General features: G+C 53.3%; 1 long non-coding RNA gene across 1 annotated transcript in view; it reads left to right on the top strand.

Moving 5' to 3' along the window:
- LOC144173251 (uncharacterized) overlaps nucleotides 1-17,199 on the top strand; it is a 155,883-nt gene that overhangs the window by 44,952 nt on the left and 93,732 nt on the right. The window lies entirely within an intron of this gene.

Genomic DNA, 17,199 nt, shown 5'->3' with positions numbered 1-17,199 from the left:
CGTCACTCCACAGCAACAGGCCCAGAATGCGGATCTGCCCGGTCGGCTTGATCTGCGCGCCATCGATGGAGATGGTCACGTTCGCCGGCGCCTATTCTTCGGCCTCTCCAGTTGCACCATGAGCAGCTCCGACTTCTGTGGAGCGCAGCTCAGGCCGCAGGTCTTGGAGTACTCGTGGGCGGTCGTTACCGCTCTCTGCAGTACGTGCTTCGCCCAGGCGTCTGAACCCGCGCGACTCGTCCACACCGTGATGTCGACGTAGAACGCGTGGTCCACGCCTTCCATCTGCTTGTGTAGTTCGGGTAGGGAGAGGAGGGCCAGGTTGAAGAGCAGAGGGCACAGTGCCGACACCTGAGGGGTACCTGTCTCCAAGCTCCGTGGGCTCCGACCGTTCCTCGCCAATCCTTATCGATGCCGTCCTCTCAGTGAGAAAGTCCTTGATGTAGCCGAAGATCTTGCGGCCGCATCCCGTCTTCGTCAGGTTCTCCAGGACGCTCGCGTGAGACGCGTTGTTTAAGGCCCCTTTAAGGTCCAGTGCCAGCATCCCCGCGGTGCGTTCTTCGTGGCTCCCTTGACTACCACTTCGTTCAACTGGACGAGGATGCCCTGGCTGCTCAGGTGTTACCGGAACCCGTACGTGGTCACCGGCATCTGGTCCAACTACGCTTGAAGTCTTCTGAGAACCATGCGCTCCACGACCTTGCCCACGCAGGACGTGAGCGAGATCGGGGGCATGTTATCTACCGTCAACTGCTTTTCGGGCTTCGGTATGAAACGTACCTGGACCTCTTTCCTTTCCGTAGGCAATCGGGGTCTCTCCCACGCATTGTTGATGTGACTCAGGAGCCCGTGCGCCGCCGCGTTACTCATGTCCCCGAGCAACTTGTACGTAATACCATCCGTTCCCGGCGCGCTCTTCTTATTGCTCTCGTCTATGGCTCAGAGAAGCTCCGTAAGGGTGAATGGCGCGTCCAGAATTGGGTTCTCGGGGCCGTCGTACTCTTCGGGTATCGGGTACTGTCCCTTTTCCGTCTTGAGGTAAGTCTTCTCCAGGTCTCTCAGCAGTCGCTGTCCGTCTCTGTCCTAAGCGTTGAGGACATCGGTCAGGTTACGGTTGCCCGCAGTCTTGCTGCTCCGCGAGTCGACCAGGTGCCACAGCAAGCACCATGTCTTGCGCGCCGACAGCTTGCCCAGCAGTCCCTCGCACATGCTCAGCCACTTTTCGCGGCAGAGCTTGTTTGCGTACTCCACGATCTCCTTGTTCAGGACCGCGATTCGTTTCACAAGCTTCTTCCCAGGCAGCACAGGACTGTTCGGCCTAAAACAGGCCGGTGTACTTTGGCCGGTGATTTTCTGTCCGGCCGTTTTCCGGCAGCCATGTTCCGCCCATGTCCAAATGTGGGCCTTTTGGACGTATACGGCCGTACTCCCATGGCTGTCCAACGGCCAGTGTCCGTCGGCCAGTCGACCGGCTTACGGTCATACGGCCAGATTCCAGCCGTAGGGCTCCGGCCATTCCGAAGCCACCTGTGTACGGCCGAAGTACGGCCGCCGGAGGACAGCCGAGATGCGGTCGTCGGACTCCAGCCGGACTAAAGCTACCGAAAACACGGCCGTGCTACGGGCATTGGAGTGCAGCCACAGTACGTTAACTGTACTGAGGCCGGTCACTGCATGTCGCGCAAGCAGATGACTCATTCGCGCAGTGCAGAAGCAGCACAAACCCAGCATTTTGGGTCCAATGCAGCCACATCAAAATGAGCTCGCGCGCAACCACCAGCCGTCAAGCTTTCAGCGCAGCCTTGCTTAATTACCAACCTCAGTTGACAGCAAAATTCATTTATTAAACAGTGCTCACAAATTGTCGTTCCTTTAATTGCTGTGCCTCTTTTACTGCCGAACACAGAAAATATTCAGTTCTTTGTAGAGCTTGAATAGATGTATTGTCCAGGTCCTGATATCCTCTGTGGGGCGGCTTACCTGTAATAAAGGGGCAAAGAGGAGAGGGGGGGGGGGTGGATGGCGCATACTTTAGTGGGTTGAATTTCAGAGAGATAAATTGCACCGCTTTTAGCAAATTTCTTTTAGGGCAATATTCCGGAACACTTTCATGCTATGACCACATAAAGTATTTTTATAACAGTTGCTTGACCAAATTTGATGTATATAAAACCGGCGTGAATGCCTTTACGAAGCGTTTTGGTTCTCAACAAGACACTCAGGAGCATTTAATATAACTCCTTCACAAAAAAAGTATGTCCAGTTTTTGCCCATTTTTCTTGCAAAGACATTTTCTACTCGATCAACTTTTCTTATGATCTTGCGCAGGGCTGATCCTAAGAAGGAGCGAAGAAGTACTTTCATTTGCAATCTATTTTAATGTTGTTTTCATGAGTATACGTCCACACCACTTAATAGTCCAAAAGAACCTAATTTTGTTCTAATGTCATACTACGTTCAAAAAATTCTCGACGGGTTGCGAATGACTCCCTGCTTCAGGTGGCTGCAGTTGTATCTCTCTGTGTTCACGCAAGGAAAGGCGTAAAATTAGAGTTACATAATTTGTTTCAAACCAATAACATAGCAATGGTAGCATGCATAAAGGAAACCTTGCATACTGCAACAAATAGGGCAATAAATATTTAATTGGTCAAGTTTGAATGCGTAGGTCAAGGTTTGACTCAACTCGCCGGAGGCAAACTTGCGCCTCTGGAAGTTTAATTATTTATTATTTATTTATTTATTTATTTATTTATTTATTTATATTCATTTATTTATTCATTGTTTTGTTTATTTATTTATTTATTTGATGCCTACAACGCATTACAGAAGGGAGATACATAACACTAAGCACTAAATATGAGACAAAATAGCAAAATAATTCTACAAAGCGCGCTGAAAATCGTCAATATAAACAGTTATTGCAATCATACGTGGAAGATAGTTACACTGCAGTATTGATGTAAAATAAAATGAATCGCGCAAGGCGTCACCTTTAAAGGAAAGTTAATAATTTGCTTTAAGCTAGTGGTCCCACTTTGCGATATGTAGAATGGCGCTTGGACATACCTCTCCCCTTCTGCTCCAGTTTTCGAATGATAGATATTACGAAAAAAGTTCAACCTGTGGTTTCGTCTGTGATCTTTCACGTCCTGCCATTTCAGTTTACTTTTACTTTCTCTCATGCTAAGTTGAGCGTGCCAATTATCTAATACGAATCGCACTGACATATTCTCTATGTTTTCGAGCGTATCAACCAGCTCTTTGGTGTAGGGATCCACGAAAACACATGCGTACTCCAAGATTGAGCGCACATGAGTGAAATACGGTTGTTCTTTTCAGTTAGATGGAGGTTTACTGCAATTTCGTCTCAGAAAGCCAAAAACATATGCAGCCGTACCTTTTATTGTGTGAACCTGCCTATTTAACCTCTAACCACTCCCTAAATAAACTCCTAGGTATTTATATTCCTCGGCCCTTGTCACAGCAGCATAATTTACGGTATACGTATTCAATTGGAATGAAGGTTTTCTTGTAAAGGTGCCGTTAACACACTGTTCAATATCCAAACACGTTTTTGAATCAGCACACCAGGATGTTATTAAATTCGAATAAAGCTGCAGGTATACGGAATCACGTTCATTCGCTATAGTCCGGTAAACTACACAGTACATTTGAACAAAGCTATAGGGCCAATAGTAATAACAATGCAACAAACCGAATAATTCAGTTCATAGGATGAAATTTAATACGCAGAAGGTGATATGGAACACCATCATTTGTTTTTTGCAGTCCAAGAATATACAGTCAACCACTTTAAGCTTATATATTGCAAGAGCCAAATCGTGCGTGAACTCAACAATCTGCGTTGAGCAAGAAAATCCTGACAAAATCCGTGTTTGCTAGGATGCTGGCGATTATGTTTAACCAAATGAGGCATATCCCAAGAGTAGCTAAGCTCACCTTCGAACATCGGAACTAAATTAACAGCTAGGCTTCGTGAGTGACAAGGCTCTGTTGTTATCGCAAATTTAAAATAATTTGTTTCCTAAATAAGCAGTCGTAAAATCCCATGAAGTAACATAGTGCAGGGCATGACGTTGATCCTACCAATGCACGAGCGAGTCTCTTCTACGTTTATCACCAACAACATAGTGCAACATTGCTTGTCGCAGTTTAATTTTCAGCAGAATAACTTGCGCTTTTGCTCGCACTTGCCTTTCTTTGGTGGGGAGTCCTTGACATGGTGGCGATTTAGCTCCTGCGTGGTGGCCGCTTGCTCGACGCCCTTGAAGGCCAGTTATTTTGGTGAACCATCTCCATCTCGGACCGGACATCTCTGCCGGGTCGATGTATCCAATGCTCTCCATTACTTGAGGGGGCGAATAGCCTCGAGCTGATGCGTCGACGAAGCCGGCGGCAGAGGCGTGGTAGCGGCGACGACTGGCGAGGCTTAGCTCACCCGTCGATGTGGCACAGTCTTATTGTGGCAATAAATGACATTTCGATGGCCTGAAAGGTTCCCTGCTAATGTCCAGTGAGTCCTTGCACCTTGCCCGTTCACCGAGAACACTCATTACTGTTTGACAAACGATGTTCGTTCATTTAAAACGTAGAAACACGGAGCGGAGGAAAAACGCGTCCCTGTCGTTCGGCTCCCTAACGGCTTTTTCTCCCCCCAAGAAAAAACCGGTCGGTCCCCTTCCAAACACGTCTGTGCATGAATTCTCGGCGCCCAGGCGCGTGCCGTTGTTCGGCTGCATGCCGTTTGCCAAAAAAATGGCGTATAACCAGATACCTTACGTAGGCCGGTCTCCTCTTGAACACCGGTTGCCATATATTCTGTGGCCATTCGCTTGCCGTAATTCGGCCAAGGACAGTCAACCGAATGAAAAACTTATATTCTGGGGCCTTACGTCGGCCGGTATCCTTCATAACACTGGTTGCCCGAAGAAAACGAATATTCTACCACCGGACGCGCGGTTCATCGTTGAAACAACGAATGCACGGCAGCCGCGCTCCTGCCGGTCTCCTTTCGAACACCAACTGCCGCAAGAATACGAATATTCTGTGGCCGGTCGCTTGCCGTGCTTCGGCCGATTACCGCTTCCCCAAGAAAAAACGGATGCCCTAAGGCCGTACTTCGGCCGTTCTCTTTCTCAACATCGGCAGCCGTAAGAGAACTGAAAATCTGGCAGCCGTTTAGCTGCCGTTGTGCGTCCAGACACGGGCGGACGGAAAAATACCGAAGCGCTGGTTGCGGAATGTTGGCCGTTCAGCGCATGATCAGTGACTGCCAGAACCTGGATGCTGGCCGGACATGCCAGAAAGCGGCCATAGACGGGCCGGTCTTGGGGCACACTTTCTGTGCCGCCTGGGTTGTTGTAACGTTGGCGCTTGCACCTCCGCGTTAGCGAGTGGCGCGCTGCCCATATGTGTGCGAGTCGGGTGTCCAGGAAAGGGGTTTGCGCCGTAGTCACGGTCTCTTGGGTGAACTTTTCAAGCACGCTCTACTGCTCCCGTGCCCATTCTACGTACGTTTGGTTGCTGTCGTCTTCCAATTTCTCGGACGACTCTCCGTTCTCCAGGTCCGTCTGCATGCGAATTAGGTCCCAGTTGGTTACTCTGGCTTTACTCAGGGTTGCCCAATACCTTGGTCCTTTGATCGTTAGGCTGATGATGTTGTGGCCCGAGCTAAGGTCCACGTCTTCGCACTGCCAGGTTACCGCCGCTGACCATGCGAGCCACGATAAGTCCGGCGTGGTGTCTCGGCTAGCGGCGTTCCCATTGCTGGTGACGACGCCCGCTTTGTTCAGGAGGGTCACGTTGTGGTAGTCCATGGCCATGGCTAGGCTTTTTCCTATCTTCGATTGATGTCTGTAGCCCCACGTTGGGTGAGGGGCGTTGAAGTCGCCGATGATCAGGAGCGGCCTGCTCCACGCCAACCTCTTCGCCTCCCTCACGGTCTCGTCAAAATCGCAATGCCTCTGGGATGTCATTACAAACAGGAGCTCATTACAAGCAGGTTCCCTGCCTTACCGCTCGTTCTTGAGTGAACATTGACCAGCGTGTGCTCGCAGCTATGTTACGCGGTTACGTGCTGCGTTGCGGCGACGTTGTTCCGCACCAGAATCGCCGTGCCGCGCACCGTCAGGTCCGTGTACGTCACGTATCTCGGCAGGCGTGGTTTGCGTGCGTCTCTTGCAGCGCCACCACGTCCGGCTTCTGGTCGAGACTCTCTAAGTGAAGTAACAATTCGCAGTCCTTGTTTCGTATGCCTGACAGTTTCATTAATAAATGATCGTGGTTTCCCCACGATTCGTTTTTTGTTATTTGTCTTTTTCGTCTTCAGATATTTCGATGCGAGCGCGCCTGTACGCGATCGATTCCTTGATTTTATCCATTCACTTTTTCCTCATGGCCGCAAAACGGTTTCGTATTGTAAAGTTGGCGACATTCGCCGCCAGTCTCTCATGCTTGACTGATAGTGTCTAGACTCTAGACCTTTGCCTCAATGTTCCCTAGTCTTGCTTCGATGCCCTCGAGCCGGAAATTTATATGATTGATGGCCTCCAGTATCGCTGCCAGCTTGTCGCCCTCTTGCGGTGATGTTGGTTGTCTTAATATGTGCTGTGCTTGTACTGCCGTCTCGCGGTCGACGGTGTTTCGGTGCCTCTTGCGTGGGCTTCGCCGCCCCTCCCCGCGCTAGGCGGGCAGAGGTGGGGGGTCATCCGCGGCACGTTTCGTTTCTGTGGCTTCCTCCGACGCTGCACTCGGAACTAGCGAGCGCATCTCTCTTGTTCATTAGCACTCTGATCTGCGCGTTTTGTTCCTGAATTTGGGCCTTCTGCCTTTCGATTATTTTCTTAAGTTCTGCACTTTCGTCGTTTTGCTTCGCGACGTTTTGGTTAGAGTTGAAGAGGAGGGGTTGGGATTGAGGTGCGGGAATCCATTGCCATTCGTTACTCGAACGACGGGAGACCCGTTCATCCAGCCCACCTTTTTCTCGGGAAGAATCGCTTGTCCTCCGGTGGATGCTGCACTAGAACTGGGCCGGTATCTCGAACCGGCCCATGTTTTTGAGCTTGCCCTGGACCTCGAACATGAAGTTCTGTCTTCCACTCGATCATGGATCTCTTCCGATCGTCTCCCAGCGGCGGTTGCCGCCATACCTGCGGCCGGCCGATGACGGCGTTGGGATGCGGGAGCGGGACCGCGAGCGGCTTCGGCTTTGGCATCCGCCGCCGCGGGTCGGCGTTTTCGACCGGCTTCGCGACGAGGAGCTGCGTTGGGGTCGCCCTGCATGATTTCTCTTCGCTTGGTTACTGTAGCCGTAGTCTTCTTCCTCGGCCCGGCGCCATTCCCATCGCCGGCGTCGAACGACGTACGGCGTCTTGAATCTTGCCTTGTATTTATGATCGGCGGTCAGGTGCTTCCCGCTGCACAGCGCACACTTGGGGTCGCACACGGGGCCTTCGTCCGGGTTGGCCAGTCCGCATCCCCGGCATATTCAGTCTTGAGGATTTGGGCACACTTTCATTCGGTGGCCGACGCGCCCGCACTGGAAACACACGTCGATTTGCTTCCGATGCAGGGTGCACTCCATCAGAGCATTTCCGTAGCGGACGTTGTTCGGGACGTTGTGACCCGCGAGTGAGTGAGTGAGTGAGTGAAGACTGCAGGCGGCCTGCAGTCTCCGCCTGCAGGCAGCCTCCGTTACCGAAGTGCCGTGACGCGGCCCTACGTCTTTCCGGCTGGGCTCTTTACTAGGCAGCTGCCTCGCTACTAGTGTCGAGGTCCTCCGGCCTGCCCGCGCTGGGCGGCCGGGCCCTCTCGGCTTTCGCTCGGGTGATGCTGTTCAAGTGCCGCTAGGATTTGCTGGACGGCCTGTAGTTGTACGTCCTTGTTACTGCTCCGCGCCGCGGTCAGGTACCACGGCGGGATCTTTGTCTCCATTGACGCTTCTGTAGGTCTTGCCGAGCAGTCCCACAGGATGTGAGCCATCGTAGCCCGCGCACTCCGGCACACTTCGCACGTATCGTGCTCGTATTGCTCGGGGCACACATGCTTAATGATGACCGGGGTCAGTAAGGAACCCGTCTGCAATTGTCTTAGTACCACCGCTTGCTCCCTGGCCAGGCCGGGGTGCGGCGGCGCCATTTGTCTTCTTCTCATCGTATAGTATCTCGTGATTTTGTTATATGTCCCCATCCTGTCTTTGGTTTCCCCCCACAGTTCTGCAGACGGGTTCGCGCCAGCCGCGCGGCCAGTTAACACTCGCGCGGTAGAGTTCGCCGTCTCACTGTGGTTCACATATTGTTCTGACACTTCGTTCCCCGCGTGTGCGGGGAACCACTTCACTGTCACCTGCCTGTTCGCGAAGTCCAGCGAGGCAAGCAACCTCACTGCTCTACTACACGCTCTCCCTCTGGCGAAGTTCCGCACGGCCCGTTTACAGTCGCACAGAATGGTCCTGGTGTGTGGGTCCGCGATGGCTAAGGCTATAGCCACCTCTTCGGCACATCTCGCCTCACGTGCCCGGATACTTGCCGCGGTGACTGTTGAGCCGGTCTTGGCGTCGATGACCACCGCCACGTACGTCTTCTTGCCTCGATACTCTGCCACGTCCACGTACCTCGTGCCTGGCATCTCAGCGTGCAGCCCGACCATGGCCTTGGCTCGAGCCTTCCGCCGTTCTCCGCTGTGTTCGGGTTCCATGTTCTTTGGAACTGGGTAGACCCACATTCCTCTCCTGATGTTTTCGGGTACGTCTTCTTGTTCGCATAGCTCTTCCTCGCTCGTACCGGGGTCTAGACCCAGTCTAGCGAGGATGGCCCTGGGCGTCTTGGTTTCCTTGAGCCTCTCGATTTGGGCGGCTCGCTGTGCTTCTCCGATCTCCTCGAGCGTGTTGTGCACGCCGAGGGTCAGCAACTTCTCGGTGCTCGTGCAGTCGAGAAGTCCGAGTGCGGCCTTGTGGGCTTTCCGTATCATCGCGTTGATCTTGTTTCGTTCGTCTTACCGCCATTATGGAAGGCGGCGACGTACGCCACGTGGCTTATGACGAAGAATTGAACTAGCCGTAGCAGGCTGTCCTCTCCCATGCCAGCCTTTCTGTTGGTGACCCTCTTTATGAGGCGTGTGGCCGCGGTGGCCTTAGCCGAAAGGCGATTGATGGTTTCGCCGTTCGTGCAACGTTTCTCGATTAACATGCCCAGCACTCGGATCTTCCCGACCTCCGGGATCACCTGTCCGTTGCTGGTTCGGATGATTATCTTGTCTTTTGCCGCGGCTTCCTCTTCCGCCGCCTTCCTTCTTGCACCCTTCGGTGGCAACCCCAAGAGTTCTGACTTGCTCGGGGAGCATACCAGTCCTGATCCGTCAAGTTGGCTCTCGATGGCTTCCACTGATTGCTGTAGTGTCGACTCTATGTGCCCGTTGCTGCCACCCGGGACCCACAATGTGATGTCATCGGCATAGATGGTGTGGCGCACATCCGCCAGCGACTTCAGGCGCCGGCCGACCCCGATCATCACCGGGTTGAAGAGCAACGGTGAGATCACCGAGCCATGTGGGGTCCCAATGCTGCCGAGCTTCTTTTCTTCGAGCGTGATGTCGCCGACGTGGATTTCTGCCGTGCGTTCTGACACGAACTCGCGCACGTAGTTGTACGTCCGGATTCCCATGTTCAGTTCGCTGATTTGGGCCAAAACCGCCGCGTGCTTGACTTTGTCGAATGCACTCTGCAGGTCTAGCCCTTGGATGGCCTTGTTGTCACGCGTCTTGGTCTTGTCATCGATGATTTCAGTCTTGAGCTGTATCACTGCGTCCTGTGTGCTCAACTTGCTCCTGACGCCGATCATCGACTCCGAGAACAAGTCGTTGTCTTCCAAATACTTTTGCCAGCGGTTGATCAAGACGTGCTCTAGCGTCTTCCCGACGCACAAGGCCAGGGAGATGGGGCGGAGGTTCTCGATGCTGGACGTCTTCCCCGGTTTTGGGATGAGGATGGTTTTCGCCGTCCTCCACATTTTGGGTAACCTGCCCTCCCTCCAGCATTTGTTGAAGAGGGCTGTCAGGCTCGCAATCGCCGCCTCGTTGAGGTTCTTGAGTTCTTTGTTGGTGATCTTCTCCGGGCCCGCAGCGGATCGGCAGTTGAGCTCATGCAACGCTGCCCGCACTTCCCAGACCTCGATGTCCCTGTCTAATTGTTCATTTTCCGCTCCCCGATAGTGTGGGTGCGACTCCTCGGGGCTTGCTGGCAGGTACTTGTTGTTAATTCGTTTGCGCGCTTCTTCTCCTAGCTCGCGCAGCGCCTTGTTTAGGATCTTGGCTAGGCTGTCCCTCTGGTGTGATTTCGTTTTCGTTTCGTCAAGCAAGTGCCGGAGCATGGTCCATGTTCTTCCGCTGTGCATTTGGCCGTCGGCTGCGTTGCACGCCTCGTACCACTGCTGCCGGCAAAGAGTGCGGCAGTGCTTTCCGATAGTGCGATTCAGCTCGGCCACTCTTTTTCTCAGTCTGCGGTTGGTGCGTTGTTTTCGCCACCGTTCCTGGATTGATCTTTTCGCCTCCAGCAAATGGCAATTCTGTCTATCTCCTCCCCGGTCTCAATTTCCTTGGTGGCCTCCGAAACTTTCTCTAAAATTTTGTTTGTCCACTCGTCCACATCCCGAATCTCCTCTTCTTCGGCCGGTAACAGGTTTCGGTAGAGGTCCCAGTCCGTGATCTTGTGGACCCGTTTTTCTTCCGATGTCCCCCTGAGCGGCACCGTCACCTCAATAAAAAAGTGATCGCTGCCCAGGTCTTGGCCGGTGTTGGTCCATTCGGGCTGTCGGCCCCTATTCGGCGTCCTAACGATGGTGAGGTCCGGCGTGGAATCCCTGCTGACCGAGTTGCCGATCCGCGTCGGGTGCGCCGGGTCCGTTACGAGGGTGAGGCCTGCGTCTGTGCCGTCGGTCAGGAGATCGCGTCCCTTGGCCGACGTCTTGGCGTAGCCCCAGGCCTGGCACGGAGCGTTCAAGTCGCCGCAGATTACTTGGTTATCTTTGCTTCCGGCGATCTTGGAAGCCTTGTGTAGGATTGACTTGACTTTTTGTTTGCTGTGCGCTGGGCTGTTGTAAATGTTCACGAAAAATGTACTCTCCTTCCTCTTCCTTCCAGTTATTACTTCGATCATCGTGTATTCGTTCAGTGAGTTCTTGATGCCTTCCCTCTCCACGCCGTTTAGTCCCTTCCTCACCAGGGTGCAAACGCCTCGCCCCTTGCCGCTTGCGGCTCGGCTGGGCGGGCTGGCGTGCGTCCTGTACCCGGGAAGTCGGGTCTCTTCTACGAGGGTTTCTTGGATCATTATAATGTCTGGTTTCCTCGCCAACTGTTGTATGTGCTGCTACAACACCGCCTTCTTGCTTGCGAACCCGTTACAATTCCAGTGCCACGCCGTGAGGCTCTTCGCCGTTGTTCTCGCTGTCTTATTTGAGTTCAGATCCATGCTTGGATGTTGTTCATTTGTTCCGTTAGTTGACGAACCGCCGCGGTGGTCTGGTGTACTACTTCCGAGATGCTTTGGCACGTCTGTTCTAGGCTCGTTACACGAGCCGTCAGCTGCGTCACGTTGCCTTCTAGCTTGTCTATTCGCTCAGCGAGCTTACGTTCGCGGAGGTTTTCGACCACCCTTTTCTTCAGCGCCGGCTCCGAGGACGTTGTTGATTGCCTTGCGGTCACCTTGACCTCCTCTTCTTCTGGCTTTTCTTGCGGCTCTTGCTGCGCCGGCGGCAGCTGCGCTTGCTGCTGGCGGGCGTTAGCCTTCATGAATTCCTTGAGTTCCTCCATCTGTCTGTTGTTCCTTTCGGTTGCCGCGCGCAGCTGCGCATTCTCCTTGGTTCACTTGCAGCGTCGTCGGGTTGTGCTCGTCCACTACCAATTCTTGAATTTCTTTGGCTCTGTCTTCCAACGGAACGCCGCGTATAACTCCTTTAACGGTTCCTCGAGGGGCGGGCTCGTAGGCGCTCACCGTGTGGGACGTGCCACGTATGTCGATGCACTCCATGGCCGCGTACTTGTCCGCTCGTTCCCTCACCGGCGTGCTCACGAGAATAGTGTTCTGCTGGTTGTTCAGCCAGATGACGTCGTCTCTTGCTGCAATGGCGCTGACCTGCGCTGCCGTCGTGATGGCTCGGCTAACTTTGGCACGGGGTACTTCACTCACTCGTAGTCCACCGCGTGGCCGCATTATTATCTTCGTGTCGTCGCACGGCAGGTCTGGCAGCCACGCGCCCTTCAACAGCTTGCCCTTGTTAACTCGTTTCGGCTTCCTCTGATGTTGATCGTTGCGGGTGGCGCCACCGAGGTCAGTGTTTTGACTGCTGACGTCAGTCGTGATCTTGGTGCCACCTTGGCTCGCTTGGGATCTACGCGTTAGGCTTGGGTCCACTGCGCCGCTTGGCTTGATTTTCTCGCCCCAGTTTTACTCTCAGACGTGAGATGTACTTGCAACCATAGCTATATAAGCTTTGCCTAAAAGTTCCACGTTGGGATGCTGCCCGCATCGACATTGCATTATTTGTGTGGGCAGAGGAATGCACAACGATTAAAACACGGGGGCACTTTTTAGCTGGTACGGTGAGCGCACGTATTGAAGGAGAGAGAGAGAGAAATAACTTTATTCCCATAAAGGGTTAGGGCGTGGTGGCCACGACCCGGAGGGTCGCGACGACTTCAGCCGCTCGAGTCACGAGCTCCTTCTGGAGCTGGGGGTCCGAGCGGCCCAACGCCTCCATCCACTGGTCAGGAGAATTAATTGGAGGGAATGGGTCCTCATCACAAGCCCACATTTGGTGTTGGACCATGGCTTTTTTACCGCAGCAGGGGCAGAGCGAGGATGGGTAGATGGAGGGGTGGACATGATGGAGGACGGCTCTGCAGGGTAGAGACTGTTTGAAGTTGACGCCAGAGGCGTTCCTTCTCCAGAGTGAGGGATGAGTGAGCGGGTGGAAGCTTGCTGCGGGAGAGGCGGTAATGCTGTGTGACCTCTCGGAATGTGAGGAGACTGTCCCTGGTAGATCTGGCTCCGTGGAGGGAAGAGTCCACATCGTACGCCCGGGAGACAAGTGCTCGGGCTGCTGTGTGGGCCGTCTCTATCCCTCCAATGCCCGGGTGAGCCGGGAACCATTGGAGTTCGACCGTGTCGGATGGCGAATTTAGACCGAGAATTTTGTGTGCCGGGGCAGAAATTAGCCCTTTGGCAAAGTTTTGGGCGGCTGTTTTCGAATCCGAACATACAATTTCAGGGGTGGGCCTTTGGGTTATTGCTAGTGCGACTGCCGCCTCTTCTGCGACATGCGGGTGACGGGTGTGAATGGTGAGGGTTACAAGAGGAGGAGATGACGTGGAGTGAATTACAGCAATGGCGAATGCATCTTTATGCCGATATTCTGCGGCATCGACATAGAGTGTCGCTCGGGAAAGGGGAAATTTTTTATCCAGTGTCGTGGCTCGATGAATCCGCCTGTCAATATGAAATTTTGGGTGCATGTTTTTGGGAATCGGTCGAACGATGATATGATTTCTGATTGATGATTTTATGCAGCACACAGACTCGGGGCTTTGAGCTGGTCCGATCCCGAGTTTCTGTAAGTGGTGTCTGCCCGCGGAGCAGCGCCCTAGGCGGTTGACTTGGCCAGTGCGGTGGCCTTCGATTAGTTCTGCTGCCGTATTGTATGTCCCTGTTTTCCTCTAATCTGGCAGTGGATGCGTTCAGTGGTAACTGCAAGGCGGCTCGGTAGGCTTTGCGGATGAGACCATCTACTTTCTTCATTTCGCTGTCGTTGAGGGGAAGATAGGGAGAGCATACGTTAAACGGCTGATAACAAACGCTTGTACAAGCCTCAAGCGGTCTTGTTCTTTCAGGCCGTGCCCTCGGGCAACGATCCTACGGAGCAGGCCAATTATTTGGGTAACATGCGCCGAGAACTTCTTGATTACCTCCGTATTTCTCCGATTACTCTGTAGCAGTAGGCCTAGAATTTTGAGCTTCGTGACCCGCGGTACAGGCTTCCCCTCCACTAAAATATGGATGGAAGCCTCTCGCGAAGGTCCAGATCTTTTTGCAGGCAAGACAAGCATGTCTCATTTGGTGGGAGAGCATTGCAGGCCCGCTACTCGGGCTCCTTGCACGACGGCTGTAGCGCCAGCTTGCAGGGTTTCTTCTATGTATGCATCACTTCGTCGAGTGACCCATAGGGTTATATCGTCTGCATACATGCTGTATTGAAGACCCGGCACTCGATCCAGAGCACAGGCTATGTGTGACACTGCTAGATTAAACAGTAAGGGGGATATGACCGACCCCTGCGGTGTGCCGCATGACGGTAGTTGTATTTCAGGATGCAAGTCACCCAGTGTCAGCGTGGCTGTTCTGTGAGATAGGAAGGCCCGAACATAGTTGTACGTCCGTACGCCTGGCTCTATCCGTTTTACGCCTGCCAGGACGGCTGAGTGAAATACCTTATCAAATGCTTTTGTCAGGTCCAGGGCTAGAATGGCTGCGGAGTCACGTGAGGGAGGGTCCTTCAGCAAATCCCAGTATAGCCTCAGGTGGACATCGTTTGTCGCAAGCCCTGCCCTGAAGCCGTACATGTTGGGCGACAGCAATTCTTTTTCTTCTATAAGCCTGTTTATTCGTGCAATAATTATTCGTTCCATTATTTTTCCAATACATGACGTTAGCGATATCGGCCTGAGATTTTCTGTCGAAAGCTGTTTGCCCAGCTTAGGGATTAGAGTAACATTCGCATGACGGAACTCTCGAGGAAGAGTGCCCTCTTTCTAATGCTTGTTAAAGAACTTGGTGAGATAAGATATCGAACCATCGTCGAGGTTTCTAAGCATCTTATTCGTGATTCGGTCTTTTCCTGGGGCGGAAGACGTTCGCACGTCCTGCAGCGCTCCCCTGACCTCTGCCTCTGTGATATCCTCGTCCAAGGAGGGGTTAGGCGGCCCGGAGTAGTCCGGGTGCTGTTGTTGTTCCCCATCTGGTACATATCTATTGATGAGGTCTCGAAGTGACTGGTGCGGATCGGTCGCAAGCTGTCTGGTAAGTCGGGTAATTTGGTTCGCCTGCTCCTTTTTAGAACGTGATGGGTCGAGTAGGTGTCTAAGGAGGCACCAAGTTCTCTTCATGCTCATAGCGCCTTGTAACCGATCGCACAGCTCTTCCCATCCTGATCTCATTAGTTTGTTTGCATAACATTCGATTTCCTTAGCTAGGATGGCTATTCGCTTGCTTAGGCGCCTGTTATGCTTTTGAGTGTGCCATCGCCTCTTAAGGCCTTTGAGGGCTTCCCACATATGCTGCAATTTAGAGTCGACGTGTGGCGTCGGTATTTCGGGATCTAATTCTTTTTGGTGACTCCGTACATCGCCCAGGAGCTGTTCCGTCCATTGAGCTAGGTCAAGCCTTGGGGAGAAAGGCAAGTCCCCAGCTTGTCGTGCCTCCCGGAAAGCGTGCCAGTCTGTGATGACAGTCTGCATACGCTTTGGTGGTGTGGGGTGTTTGAGTGTCGTGGGTAGCTGTATTATGTGATGATCACTGCCGAGGGTGTAGTCTATCCTACTCCATTCTGCATGGCCCACTATATAGGTAAGGGTGAGGTCCGGGGTGGTGTCCCGTTGTACACTCGTTCCCTCCCTAGTTGGTAGATCCGGTGGAGTTTCGAGTGTCAGCTTCTGAGATTGAACCAAATCCCAGAGCAGCCCGCCCTTTTTGCTGTCCCTAGGATAACCCCATGCAGTGTGTGGAGCATTAAAGTCTCCAGTAATGATGAGGGGTGAGCCTGAAGCAGCTTGTTTAGCGGCCAGGATTAATGACCGAAAATTATGTGTGTGTTGCTTGGGGCTACTGTAAATGTTTAGTAAATGAATAACCTGTTCTCTCCTACGCTTCGGGTAGACCGTTACAAAGTCATGGGGGATGCAGCAGCTATCAAAGTGTGTGTGTTGTGCTGATATGTTTCGCTGTACTAGAACTGCAGTGTCGTGTTGTGTTTGCAAGGACTGATAACCTAGACATCTGACACGCTTTCCGGATTCCTGCAGCGAAATTATATCCGGGGGTTCTCTACCTCTTCTAGCAATAGCTGCAGTTCCGCTCGTTTCCGAGCGAAGCCCCGACAGTTCTACTGCCAGATCACGAGTCCCTTAGAGGCCTTCATCGGTGATACCATTAATTGGGACATTTTGGGGAATTATTTCTGCGGCCAGGTCTCTGACACTTGACAGAATCTCCCGAGTAATGTTCTCACATCGGGCCTGCATCTCGGCCTGGGCGCTCAGGATACTGTGTACTGTTTGGGTGTATTCAAGCTTTTGCTCGGCTAGCACCCTTTCTATACCCTGCAGGCGCTCCTCCGAGGGGACTCGGGGAAGAGATGACTCTTCCCATTGGGTGGGTTTGGTGCTCTCCGCTTGGGCGGGGCTCCTCTCGCTGTTTAGTTCGTAACTGCGTGATCTCCTTTTTGAGGGTGGCATTCTCAGCTCGTAGCGCGGCTATTTCGAGGCGCATGGCTTGCAATTCGCGTGCTATGTCAGATGAGAGGGGAGGGGTGGGTCGGCTGGAGTTGGGTGATGAGAGGGGGGATGATGGAATGCAGGTGGGGGTCCTGACCAAGTGAGTAGACGCGTTGGGACCGATCACCTGTTGCTGTGGTGGTCTGCCGTCTTGTAGGAGGGCGGCCTTGTAGCTGTTATTGAGTTCCGTGCCGTTCTGGCTTCGGGGTGGGTGCTGGCCCGCCGTGCTCGTTGCCCTCGGGAAGCTTGTTTAGGTCCTTGGCGTTGCGGGCCTGGCGCTCCAGGTGGTCGGTGCGGGTTCCGTGATGGAGTCCAGGGAAATTGGCGGGCGGGTCGTACGGAGCCTTGAGCAATTCTCCTTGTTCCGAGACCACCTGGGCATACGAGGGGGCTCGCTTGCGTGGTTGAAAGCGTCTTGGGCATTCGGCGGAGCCCGTGGGGTGAGGGCCCTCGCACACTATACACCGCGGGGTGCACGGGTGGCCATCAGAGGGATTTGTTGTGCCGCAGCTGGAGCATCTCTTGGGCTCTCTTATGTTCGGGCACACATCTTGCCGGTTCCCGGCATGCCAGCACACCACCCATGCCTCCGTCTTGCGGCGAAAAGGCTTGCACCGGTACATCGCTGCCCTGTATCTC

Source organism: Haemaphysalis longicornis, unplaced genomic scaffold, assembly GCF_048455015.1.
Source record: "Haemaphysalis longicornis isolate Haplotype H1 unplaced genomic scaffold, Haemaphysalis longicornis Haplotype H1 scaffold_3, whole genome shotgun sequence".
NCBI classification, from domain to species: domain Eukaryota; kingdom Metazoa; phylum Arthropoda; class Arachnida; order Ixodida; family Ixodidae; genus Haemaphysalis; species Haemaphysalis longicornis.
The sequence above is the reverse complement of the archived record's forward strand: the minus strand, read 5'-3'. Positions and strand labels throughout refer to the sequence as shown.